A 13900-nucleotide genomic window follows, 5' to 3' on the forward strand; every position below is an offset into this window, starting at 1 on the left:
AATATATTATATGAACAAATGCAATTTCAGTAAAAAATAAAATTGAATTAAATTTAAAAACATGAAAGGAATTGAAATCAGTCAAAATGTCTCTGAGGCTGCCCATATGGTTCAGTGGATAATGTGATCATAAGTAAACCCAATGATCTGTATTTGATTGCTAAAATCAACACGGATGAAAGAAAAAACTGAGTCTTCAGAGTTTTCCTCTGACCTCCATATGCATGCCCAATATCAATACTGACATTTTAAAAACTTAACTATCTGCACTTCCATGCATACTTCATGCATACTGTAGTATAGCAATTCACAATGGCAAAGGCATGGAGTCTACTATGTATCTACTGGTGAATGAATTAAAATAGTGGAATAGATACATGATACAATATTTTCCAACCATATCAAAGGATACCCCCCTATCATTTGTGGTAACAAGGATGAAACTAGAGATTAATACGTAAAATGGAATGATATAGTCAAGCATGTGATCTCATTGGATAATGCAGAAAGAAATTGTCTCATAGAAATTGAGATTAGACTAGTAGTGGAAGGGAGAGACAAGAAGATAGAGATGGGTAAAATGGAACAGTAGGCACTAAAGCTCCATTAAACAACAGTGAGAAGTTATGCTGTGCTTTACACAGGGAGTGTAAATATGACATAGAAGACAGCAGTGAGCAGATGAATATTGCAAAAGCAAGGTTGAAGGCTTCAGGCTTTAGTGTTAAAAAATGATGTTTGAGGAGATGGCTTTAATTTCTCTAATTCAATAGGACAGTCTGTGAGTATATTTTAAAAGACATGTTAATACTTAACATGTTTGCATTTATCAAATAAATTTAATTAATAAAATAAAAATGTATATTTAAAATGTAAAAGGGGATCATTACACAACAATTACGTTCTTTAAAGGAATTCATCCATTAGTTATGCACTTACAATTAAACTACTTTTAATTTATGTTCCATTTTTCAGTGCTGGGTAGCCTTACAACAGAAAGAAATTGAATATGTTCAGTTATTGAAATAGTACTCTGTAGTCACAGAAGAAATGGACAACAGAACAGTGGAAATTGCTGCCTAGCCCTCATGTGCTGGCAGGGGTGACAAAGTCCACAGTCATAATGCCCAGTGATAGGGAAAGTGCAGGGATTCTTAGTCACAATACATATGAGATAATACTTAGAAAACACCTGAGAAGAATTTGTGAACTATGGAAGTATAGGCCATGGAAAGCATGTTTGAACTATGGCATAACGAAGGCAGAGATGTTTCTTATTGCAATTTACCCAAGGGTGCTGGGAAAGAAGCTTGACATCCTAAGACTTGTCATTTCTCCATTTATTTATGCAATAGCCTTTGAACACTGGGCACTGAAAATGATAGGACATTATCTCTCAAAATTTCCATTTGAACAAATGAAGCATCAACAGAACCAGATGAGTCTTACGTTAATGTCTTTTCATCCTGCATCCACACTGCAGGATAGTTGTTATCTCACTTTAGACAGGATAAAAGTAAGACTGAGGAATAGCATTATATGCTGAGAGTCAAGTCTCTGGTTAAGTGTCAAGCCCTGCAGGAGTCAAACACAGTTCTGCTTGGCAGCAAATTCTTTTATTACTACTTTACCAGCAAGAATACATCTCCAAATGGAAAAAAGGAGATGCATTCTGTGCCTAATGGTAGTTTATTTTGAAAAGATAAGATTAGAATGAAATGTATGTTGGCAGAAAAATTTCAAGTACAATGAGGCAAATGACAAGAGATAGCACACCCTTAGAATATTTAAGAAACATAAGAAATAGAAAAGCATAAAAAGTGATTAGAGGGCATGTGATTGAAAATGTCACTTAGATAAAATAAATGCTTAAAGAAAAATGGGGTAAAATCTTTTTTTTTTTTTGAGACCTATCAGTACGTGCCTTTTTAGAAATAAAGTTATTTCTATGAAATGTTTGATTCCGACATGCCTAGTATACATAACACAAATAACAAATTTTGCTGTGTCCAGAGGATCTAAAACAGGGAACCTGTGAATTCCTCTCCAGCCATTTCTTGTCAATTAAGGAAATGAGTATGTACCCTTATCTCATGGCATATACAAATTCGATAAGCTCCAGCGATTAACATTTGTTTCTTATACCTGTCTAATTGTTGGGTCTCCAAAGTAGAAAGCTTTTCCTGGCTGCTCTGTGAGTGAATAGTGTGGCCAGCCTGCCAGTACATGGTATCGTTAAAAGGACACATGGGCTTTAGGTGATGTTACTCTGCAGACAGAACATATATTCCATCAAGTAAAAGAGTCAAAGAAGACAGTTTCATCAGTAGAGAAAGTATTTTGGAATTAATGAAATCTTGTGCTAATAATTACCCATTCATTTCTGCTCCTGTAAAGTATCTCTTAGCATTTCAATTCTAAGAAATGTAATTCTACTAAGAATTCTTAATTTGGAAGAAACAGGAGAAACTCTTCTGTTTTTTTTTCCCCCCCAGGAAACTAATTTTGATAGCCTAGAGGTTTAAACAAAAGATATAAAAGATAATTATATTATGTTTCTTTTATTGTATCAGGACCAGAGAATACCTTTCTTTCACAGGCATCTAAATAAGGCTTATTGGAATATTATGAAGGACAAGAGAGGGGTTACAACCTTTGTTGTGCCTCAGGAACTGTTTTCAAGTTTATGTAAGTTTGGCAGAATTCATTCTTTTGGCTCTAGAGCATATGAGATTCTTTAAGGTAGAAACGGAGAACCTCTGCTACATTAAGTTTCAGACCTGAGGAAAAGAGTAAATTTATTTTTAAGATAAATATTCAGAGACCTGGGATGAAAGAGGCCCCAGGGTGTCTGTGAGGATGACTCTAACTGATACTTCTATTAGTGGGAGTTATGGATTCTGAAGTGGCTACCTTCTGTAGCCAGGCATGACTACCACTAGAGGATAAGGAAAACAACCCATGCTTTGACCCAAAATTTGTTTTGCCTATCAGGAATTCAGAGACAAAGCTGGAGTATAGACAAATGTCTAACGGATGATTGTCCCAACTTGAGAACCATCTCATGCCCAAGAACTAACCCCTAACACTCTCAGTGATGCTCTGCTATGCTTGCAGGCAAGATCCTAGCATCACTGTCCTCTGAAAGTGACCACTCAGTAACCAATGGAAAGAGATATCTTTTCATTTTGGTCTTTAAGCTGGTTACCCAACACCTGGAGTGGCTGTCCCTAACTCTGTTGCCTGGCTGTGGATCCCATTTCCCTAACCAAACTGTGTTGTCTGGCCTCAGTGGGAGAGAATATGCCTGGTCCTGCAGTGACTTGAGGTGCCAAGGTGGGTTTATTCCCAATGTGTGACTATCTGATCTCAGAGGAGAAAGGGTAGGAATAGGGGGTAAGGGAGAGTATAAGTGAGGGGGGACTGGGAGGAAGAGGGTGCTATTATCAGGAAGTAAAGTGAAAATAATTAATGGGGTAAAGACTCACTTGAAAGTGTAGTTTCCCATGGATAACCTGGCTTTGGGTAATTCAGAAGCAGCTGGTTAGGTGTTTCCTCCCATACAAAGTCTGAAACCACAGAAGTGAAAGATCCTTACCCGTTACCCTATATCTTTAGAGGGTGAAATTTTACATTGGTTTGAGTCTATTGATTTTCATCAACCTAGGCAGATATACCTGTGAGACCTTGCATTTGTAATACTTTAAAGAATGAGGTAGACTAAAGTGTAAATGTAGTAGATAATTTTACATCAGTCTTGATGTCTTACAGTTATATATAAATTAAACAAATAAAGCAATGATCCAAGGAAGGTTGCTTGATTTCAGAAAAAAAAAATGATCAGATAAACAACAGTAAGCATCTACCAAACAGAACATTTACAAGACAGAACAATTTAAACAATATTTTATGGAACACACTATAAAATATATCTGAGAAAGTATAAAAGTAAGGCAGAAGGTCATATCCAATTTTAGGTTACAATTTGGACAGTACTTAGAATGTTGTTTCATCAGATTGAGTTCTATAGCTATGTCCTGATATCCAATAAGAATAAGCATATCATAAAATTTGAATGTAAATGTTTATCACAGGAGTCACATAATCACTTCCAAAAATAATCCAAGGAACAAAATGCACTTGAGGTAAAAGCACTTTGTTCCCCAAGGCATTGTTCACTATGTGTCATTACTTTGGTTGTGTGACAACATGAGACCTACAGGATTGTTTACTATTCTGTGTAGAGCTGGCTTTGTGGGCATGAATTCTTCCTTTTTTAATAATTGAATCTTGTTCTTTCCCTTTCAATAATGAGTGACAGTTTTGCTGGGTATAGTAGTTTTGGCCTGGTGCCTGTGGTCATTCAGAACTTAAAAAACATTAATCCAGAGCCTTCTGGGTTTCAAGGTTTCTATTGAGAAGTTTTATTCTGATGTGTATGCTTTTGTATTTGACTTGGAAGAAAGCCTGGGAGAGCAAGAAATGGAGGTTGACTTCAAGATAGGCAACTAAACACTTAAAGTCACAGAGACTGGAAAACACATACAACGTGAATATGAACCCAGATAAAATAGCATGAAAGAGTTGGAAATATGAGCATGAAGTTTCATGAATAGCTCCCTAACAGGTCAACTACTCTACAAGACAGGCCCCTCTCCCAAGAATATTTGCACAACACATATTGTACTTAATGTGAAGAAAAAAAAGAAAAAGAAAAAGAAAAAGGAAAGAAAGAAAACTCAAAGCTTGACAGGTAGGATAGTGAAAGTAGAAAGAGTGGGTTTGAGAGGAGTTGCAGTGTGTGTGTAAATATAATTAAACAGACTGTATGAATTTCTCAAAGTATTAAAAAGTACTTTAAAAAGCTTTTTTCCTTTTTTTCTCTCATACTGAAACAGTTTCTCCTCCCTTCACTTGTTATAGTTTTCCTCAACTTCCCCTCTCCCCCATATTCTCTCCTTCTTCTCTTCCTCTTCATCCTCCTTCTCCTCCTCCTCAGTTTCCATTCAGGAAAGAGCAAGCTTCCAGGGATAAAAACTGAACACAGCAAAGTTACAGTAAGACTAAACACATATCCGTATATCAAGGCTGTACAAGGTAACTCAATAGTAAGTAAAGAATCCCAGGACAAGGCAAAAGAGTCAAAGACAACCTCTACTACCACGTTTAGGAGTCCTATAAGACCAAGCTATACAACCACAACATGTATGCAGAGACTTAGCTGAAACCTCTATAGGTGCTATGAATGTTGTTTCAGTCTCTGTGAGCCTTACAAACCCTGCTTAGTTTATTCTGTGGGACACTTCCTTATGATATCCTCAGCCCCTCTGGCTCAAATTTCAAACTTGCTCAATAAAAAAACTAAGAGGGTTTTGTATCAAAAATGAGAAGAGACATTTCTGACTTCCTATTGCTCTTACTTGCAAAGAAAATGACACCACATTGTTCTAACAACTATGAATACAGCAAAAATAAAGCTAAAAAGATGGCTCAGTGGGAAAAGAGAACATGAGGTTACAAATCCTCAATAACCATTGAAAAATGCTGGGAAAGACTGTGTAATCTGTAACCCCATAGTGGAGAAGCAGAGGCAGGAGGATTTTCTTCATTCCTGCCAACTGGATGAGCTCCAGGTTCATTGGGAGGGCCTATTTCAGAAGATAAGGTAGAGAATCAATTGAAGAAGACACTAGCCATCAACCTGTGGCCTGCAAATGCATGTAAAAGTGAGTAAACCTACACAAGTATGTGCATAATACAACTTCATCCTAACTTCATTCTCATACACACAGAAGAGGAAAAAGCACATACAACAAACTGGTATCTACTGAAGTTATGCCATTTTTTAATTTTTCTATTTTAATGATATTCTACACAAAAGTTAAGTTTTTAGTCATCTCTGAAAATCTAACAAAAAGCATACAAGAATTTTTGCGCGGGAGGAGGGGGTGGGTGTCTTTTTTTATTGTGACTCTGCAATTCGAAAAGATAACATTATCCCCATTGCTACTATTCCTCTCGTGTAATATAATGAGAATCTTAACTTTTGGAGTCATTGTGGAAACTTATTCTTTCTTTCTATGTCCCATATTTGTCAAGGAATAAATAGATCCTCAAAAAGCCAATTCATTTTTCAGCACTTGTTCTATGGTGATCAATGGCTACAATTTGCTATTTTCTCTGTCTTCAAGAGGAAATACAACAAAGGATATTTTTCCTGGAAATTTTGTCATTAAGTTTAGATTTACTTGAGAATAATTCTACTGAGGGCATTCTATGTACCTGTGTTCATAATGCATATTAATGCCTATAAATTATTTTGAGTGACATAAAATCAAAGTTTCATGGAAAAGTACCAGTTGGTTTCTTTTCTATTCCCTTTGTCACTGGTATGTTGTGAAATTTTTAACTTGAAATTACCATGGAAGCAGCATTTGGCATAGTGCCGTCAATATTTTCACACACATGGTGAAGCTCTAACATAGTCTGGAGAACTGTAACACTAATCTGCCCATGTTACCCTCATCTTCAAAGGCCTCTATCCCTCTATGTTGACAAATGCAGAGTGTTTTCTCAGCCTAAAGTGTATAGACTCTCCACTGGAAACTCATCTTGGACTGTCAACATGTTTCTTCCTCATTATGTCATGTGCAGAATGGCCCTTTTCTATTTCTTATGTGCTCCAGCAGCTGTTTATTTATTAGCAAAGTACTTTCTCCTGTTACTTTATTTCTCTTGGATCCCAGCTCAAAATCATATTGGTACTTCTAGAATTTATTTATTTATTTTTCTTCCAGGACATTATTCTATCCTTTAAAGTGACCTATTCCTTCTATAAATATTCAAATATTTCTTGTTGACTATATATCACTTGGCTGCAATTGTACCTAAAACATTTATCTAAATCACTCTGCTTTCTTGTGTACTAAGGGCTTCATGCCTTGCAGGCTTCATTTACCTCAATGTTACACAGATCTCTGTCCCCAGAAGCTACAGAACAATCTCCATTTTCCAGCCATTGCTACACAACCTCCTTTAATGAAGTCCACCCTCTTCTACTTTTCTGTGTGTGTGTTTTTTAATGTTTTGTTAAAATCAACACTTGCTAGGTAATTTTGAAAGAAATAATAGAGAAAAAAATTGTGAGAATTCATTCATTCAGCATCTGTGGAGAATTCATGTGCCAGAGTTTTAGTGAGGACATTATGATGAAAAGAGAAAACTGAGACAGATAAAGATGTACATTTTGAAAAAGATATATCCCTAAGAACCCAGGGACATGTAGAGTATTGCACTGCAGGAGAGAGGTGAGGATCAGACTGATGATGTGAACCTTGCTAATCTTCGGATCTGTAGGTTACACATCTGCAAATCCAGCCTTGTCAAGAGGAAGATACTTTTTAAAAAATAGTTATATTAAAGAGAATTATAATTTTTACTTTTAATATGCCCTCAGCAATATAGTGATGATAAGAACAATGTACATGTTGTATATATTAAGAATTGTAAGAATATAGCAATGAGTTTAAATATGAGAGATGATATTTTCAGGCTCTGTGCAAACATTACACAATTTTATACAAGCCAACTGAACATTTATAGATTGTAGCATCCAAAGGTTATGAAACCAATTCACCTACAGATGCCAAAGTATAACTTCAATTTGCATTATTAATTAATAACATAATATATATAGTTTTCAAGAATATTCTCATTCTTTTCACATAGATTAATATGTACTGTGATGTCTTGACATTCATGTATTTATAAAACAATAGATGTTTAAGTACATAGACAACTATATAGGCATGGGACAGATAATTTATTATAAGAAACACAGGAGAAGCTGTGTACATGAAAGAAGTTAATTAGGTGGCAAATTGAAGTTTGTTTGTGCAAAAGAGTATGGATCAACAAAAGATATCCATCTTGACTTGTCTTCAGTATTTTAAACATAATCCATTAGATGGAATGCTTGAGAAAGAACTGTAGTGAATGCACTGTTGAATCCTGGTTTCCATTGGAAGCTGGAATATCAGCTCTGCATCACTGAGAAGAAAAGCGTTTATACTACAGTTTTCTTCCACTACTGTATGTATTCACTTTTCATCCAGATTGCAGTGCCTCCTCCTTCCAGTACTTTCTTTATACAGTCACTTCCCTCATCTCTCCTCCCTTTCTCCTCTGAGAAGAGGGAGGTCCCTCTGGGTTCTAGCCCACCCTGGCACCTCAAGTCATGGCAGGACTTGGAAATGCTCTCCCATTGAGGCCAGATAAGGCAGCCCAGTTAGGGGAACTGGATCTACATGCAAACAACAGATTAAGGGTAAGTACTCACTCTAGTATTTGGAGGATTGGGATGAAGTTCAAGCTACACATCTGCTGCATATGTGGGGGCAGCATAGGTTCAGCTTATTTTGCTGGTGGTTCAGTTTCTGGTAGTCCACAAGTGTCCAGATTATTTGACTCTGTTGGTCATCTTGTAGCATCCATACTTCATCCTAGTCCTTCAATCCTTCCACCAGCTCTTCCCAATTTTCTTTAAATGGTTGGTTGTGGGTTTCTGTATCTCTTTCATTCAGCTGATGTGTAAAGCCTCTCAGAATTCAGTTATGCTAGATTCATATTTTCAGGCATAATAAAGTATTATTAAAAGTGTCAGAGATTGATGCCTGATCATGAGTCTCAAGTTGGGCAAGTCGTTGGTTGGCCATTTACTCTTTGGGTTTGTCCTTCTTGTAGGCAGGACGTATTTTTCATAGAAGGTTTGCAACTGGGGTACTGTCCTTATCCTTCCATTGGGAGTCCTCCCTGGCTACAGGAGGTTGCCATTTCAGACTCCATATCACCTACTGCTAAGAGTATTTGCTAGAGTCATGGTCATAGACTCCCTGGAGCCTCCCCAATCACAGATCTCTGGCATGTCATAGATACACCCACTTCTATGCATGCCCCTCAAGTACTCAGTTGATATCCAGTCACTCTCCCAAGTCTCTCTTCCAAGCTCTACTAACACCTGATCTCCTCCTTTGTTCCCCTCATCATCCCCTCTCCACCACTGTTCCATTCAGCCTAACATATCTAAAGTCTACTTTATTTTCCTTTTCTGCATGAGATTCAAGCATTGTCATTTGTACCTTTCTTGCTACTTAGCTTCTTTGGGTCTGTTGTTGTAGTACTTATGAGTATATACCATGCATGTCCTTTTGGGTCTAGATTACCTGTCTCAGGATGATATTTTTGTTCTTTCCATTTGCCTACAAGTTTCATGATCCCCCTCTTGTTTTTATGTTTTTGGTTTTGGCTTTTTGGTTTTTTGAGACAGGGTTTCTCTGTGTAGCAACTCAGAAATCTGCCTGCCTCTGCTTCCCAAGTGCAGGGATTAAAGGTGTGTGCCACCATCGCCTGGCTTTGTTTTTGATTTTTAATAGCTAAGTAGTGTTCCATTTTGGAAATGAACTGCATGCTTTTTGGCCTTTTTTCCCATTATTTGTTTGAGGGACATCTGTGTTGTTTCCAGTTTCTGGATATTATAAATAAAGTTGCAATGAATATAGTTGAACAAGTGTCCTTGTGGGATGGTGGAACATCTTTTGGGTATATACCCAGGAGTAGTATATCTGGGTCTTCAGGTAGAACATTTCATACTTTTCTGCGAAATGCCAGATTGACTTCCAGAGTAATTGTAGCAGTCTGCCCTACCATTAGCAATGGAGGAGTGTTCCCTTGCGCTACATCCTCACCAGCATGTGCTGTACCATGGTTTTAGGTTTTCGTTGTTGTTGTTGTTGTTGTTGTTGTTTTTCTTTTTTTTTTTTTTAATCTTAGCCATATTGGAAGGTAGAACATCAGAGTCATTGATTGCCTTTCTCTTATGAATAAAGACTTTGAACATTTCTTTGTGTGCTCCTTTGCCGTTTGAAATTCCTGTGTTGAGAATTCTCTGTTTAGCTCTGTACCTCATTTTAAAAATTTGGCTATATCATTTGTTGCTGTCTAGCTTCTTGAGTCTTTTATATATTTTGGATTTTGACCCTCTGTCAGATGTAGGGTCAGTGAAGATCTTTATCCATTCTTTAAGCTATTGTTTGTTTGCTTTTTTTTTTTCTATTAAAGGTGTCCTTTGTCTTGCAGAAGCTTTTCAGTTTCATGATGTTTCATTTATTAAATGTTGATCTAAGTGATATATTCAGGAAGTGGTATATAGTACCAATTTATTAGGCCTATTCCCTACTTTCTCATTCTTTAGACTTAACATTATGGATTTATATTAAGGTCTTTGATCCACTTGGACTTTGTTCCATTTGCAAACATAGATCTATTTGCATTCTTCTTCCTGCAGACATCCAGTTAGACCAGCACCATTGTTGAAAATGCTTTCCTTTTTTCTATCTATGGTTTTGGTTTCTTTGTAAAAAAATCAGATGTCCATAGGTTTATGGGTGTATTTATGTGTTGTTGATTCATTTATATTGATCAACCTGTCTGTTTTTATAGCAGTACCATACAGTTTTGATTACTATTGCTTTTTAGTATAGCTTGAAATCAGGGATGGTGATAATTCCAGAAGTTCTTCTATTATAAAGGATTATTTTAGCTATCCTGAGTTTTTGTTTTTCCATATGAAGTTGAGAATTGCTTTTCACAGTCTGTAAAGAGTTTTGTTGGAATTTTGATAGGAATTATATTGAATATGTGGATTTTTTTTGGCAAGATGTCGATTTATACTGTTAATCCTACAGATCCATGATCATGGGTGATCACTCCATCTACTGATATCTTCTTTCAGTCTTTCTGTAGAGACTTGGCATTCTTCTCATAAAGGTTTTTACTTGCTTGGTAAGAGTTACATAAGACATTTTATATTATTTGTGTCTATTGTGAAAGATATTTTCTGTCTAGCTTCTTTATCAGCCCATTTACCTTTTTTTATAAAGAAAGGCTACTGATTTGTTGTTGTTGTTGTTGATTTTGTATTTAGCCACTTTGGAGAATGTTTTTTCCAGCTGTAGAAGTGCTCTGGTAAAATTTGGGGGTCACTTATGTATACTGTTATATCCTCTTAAGTAGCAATACTCTGACTTGTTTTCCAGTTTGATTCCTCTTGGACTCCTATAATTGTCTTATTGCTCTATCCAGAGCTTCAAGTACTATATTGATGAGATAGAGAGAGAATGGATAGCCTTGTCCTATTCCTGGTTTTAATGGAATTGCTTTAAGTTTGTCTCCATCTAATTTGATGTTGTCCATTGGTTCGCTATTCATTGTGTTTAATATATTTACTTTGTGCCTTGTATCCCTGATCTCTCCAAGACCTTTAACATTATCCTGTTCCACGGGATTTAGTTATTTGTGGGTGCGAGGGGTACCGCAAACCTGGAAGGAAATGGGAGGAAGAGAAAGAGAGGCAGGAGACCAAGAAGATGGTACCTATCAAGGTCTCCTTTATTTGGCTGAGGTGCCTTGTTTTAAAGCATATATCTCGGTAAATAAGGGAGGGGTTGAGGGGGAATTTTACAAAGAACAAAGAAGCGGGCATCTGCTGACATGGGGGTCGAAGTCAGACGCGAGGCAGCGGGCACTCTGCATCTTAACTCTGGAACATAGATTCTCCTTGACAGCCTTGGGTGTCAGGCCAGGCTCAGGCGTGACTCATGTCCTTGGATGTCATGGGAGTCAGGAAGAGATAGGGAAGAGGGGGCTATAATTCAGCTTTTACAGCCTCAGGTGGCAGGAAGGGAATAGGAAGGAGGGAGTGACAACAGGCTCCTATCACGAGGCCATTTGACTTGTGAGGGAGATTGTGAAGGGCTCGCTTTCTCACGGGATGGTCTCTGACATAACATGAATAGGTGTTAGATTTTTGTCAAAGGCTTCCTCAGTATCTAATAAGATGATAATGTGATTTTTTTCTTTCAGTTGTTTATATGGTGGATTAGGTTGACAGATTTTCATGTATTGAACTATCCCTGAGTCCCTGGAATGAACCCTGCTTGGTCATGGTGAATGACGTTTTTGCTGTATTTTTGGATTCTGTTTGGGAGTATTTTATAGAGTATTTTTGCATCAATATTCATAAGAAAAATTGGTTAGAAATTCTTGTTCTTTGTTAAGCCTCTGTGCTCTTTAGGTATCAGCATGACTGTGACATCATAGAATGTGTTTGTCGATGTTTCTTCTGTTTCTATTTTGTAGAATTGTTTGAGTAGTATTGGTATTAACTCTTCATTGAAGTGTAGTAGAATTCTGCACTAAAACCATCTGGTTGTTGGCTTTTTCTTGTTGTTGTTTGGGAGACTTTTAGTGACTGTTTCTATTTCCTTAGGGGTTATAGTGCTGTTTAGATTATTTGTATGAACTTGCTTTAACTCTGTTAAGGGAAAACTGTAAACATCGCCCCACCCCTTTTTAATTATTTGAATTTTTATTTTACATGTATGGGTGTTTAACCTGCATATATGTCTCTTCACCACTTACATGCTTGGTGCCCACAGAGGCCAGAAGATGGTGTCATATACCATGGATCAAGATTTACAGGCTGTTGAGAGCCACCCTGTGGACCTTGGGAATAAAAAGGTCTTCTGAAAGAGCAGTCAGAACTCTGAACTGCTGAGCCATTTCTTTAACTCTCCTTTTATGATGAATTTTTAATAAATGAGTTTTGGGGGGTTTAAAAATGAGATAAGTGGGAAAGGCCAGAATAAGAGGCTCTAGTTCATGAATCACTTCAGGTATATAGTGTTTTGTGGGGCATTAAGGATTTGGGAATGCAGGTGATAGTGGGTTTAGATTTTCTTAACATCGTCCTTTTTATTTCAATTTTAAAATTTTGTGGATGATAGGCTTTGGAAGTAAGACATAGTAATTCTTTGGATTTCCTCAGGATCTGTTGTTATGTCTGCCTTTTCCTTTCTGTTATTGTTAATTTGGATATCTTGTCTCTGCCTTTTAGATAGTTTGACTAGGTTTTGTATATCTTACTGTTTTTCTCAAAGAACCAGATCTTGGTTTTGTTGATTCTTATCCACACTAACCAGAGGGCACAGAGACAGTATTCAAATTGATAAAATCAGAAAAGAAAAGGTAGCCATTACAAGAGAAACTGAGAAAACTCAAAAAATCATCAGATCCTAGTACAAAAGCCTATACTCAACACAACTGCAAAATCTGTATAAAATAAACAATTTTCTATACAGATATCAAATACAAAAGTTGAATCAGGATTAGATAAACCATCTAAACAGTTCCATAACCACTAAAGAAATAGAAGCAGACATTAAAATTCTAACCAAAAACTGCCGAGGACCAGATGGATTTAGTATAATTCTATCAGAATTATAGAATATCAGAATATTAATATGGGTTTAGTCTATCAGAATTCTATTAGACTTTCAAAGAACACCTAATACCAATACTCTTCAAAATATTCCACAAAATAGAAACAAAAGGAATACTACCCAAGTCTTTCTCTGAAGCCACAGTTATGCTGATAGTAAAACCTCACGAAGACACAACAACCAGAACTTCATACAAATTTCCCTTATGAATATCAATGAAAAAATATTCAACAAAATTTTCACAAACCAAATCCAAGAACACGTAAAAATGATCACTCACCACAATCAAGTAAGATACATCCCAGGGATGTGGGGATGGTTCAATATACAGAAAGTCATTAATGTAATCCACAACATAAACAAACTAAAAAAAAAAAAAGCATTATCATTTCATTAGATGCTGTACTGGCTATTTTTGTGTCAACTTGACACAGCTGGAGTTATCACAGAGAAAGGAGCTTCAGTTAAGGAAATGCCTCCATGAGATCCAACTGTAAGGCATTTTCTCAATTAGTGATCAAGGGGGAAAGGCCCCTTGTGGGTAGGACCATCCCTGGGCTGGT

Source organism: Mus caroli, chromosome 11 (assembly GCF_900094665.2).
Source record: "Mus caroli chromosome 11, CAROLI_EIJ_v1.1, whole genome shotgun sequence".
Classification (NCBI taxonomy): Eukaryota; Metazoa; Chordata; class Mammalia; order Rodentia; family Muridae; genus Mus; species Mus caroli.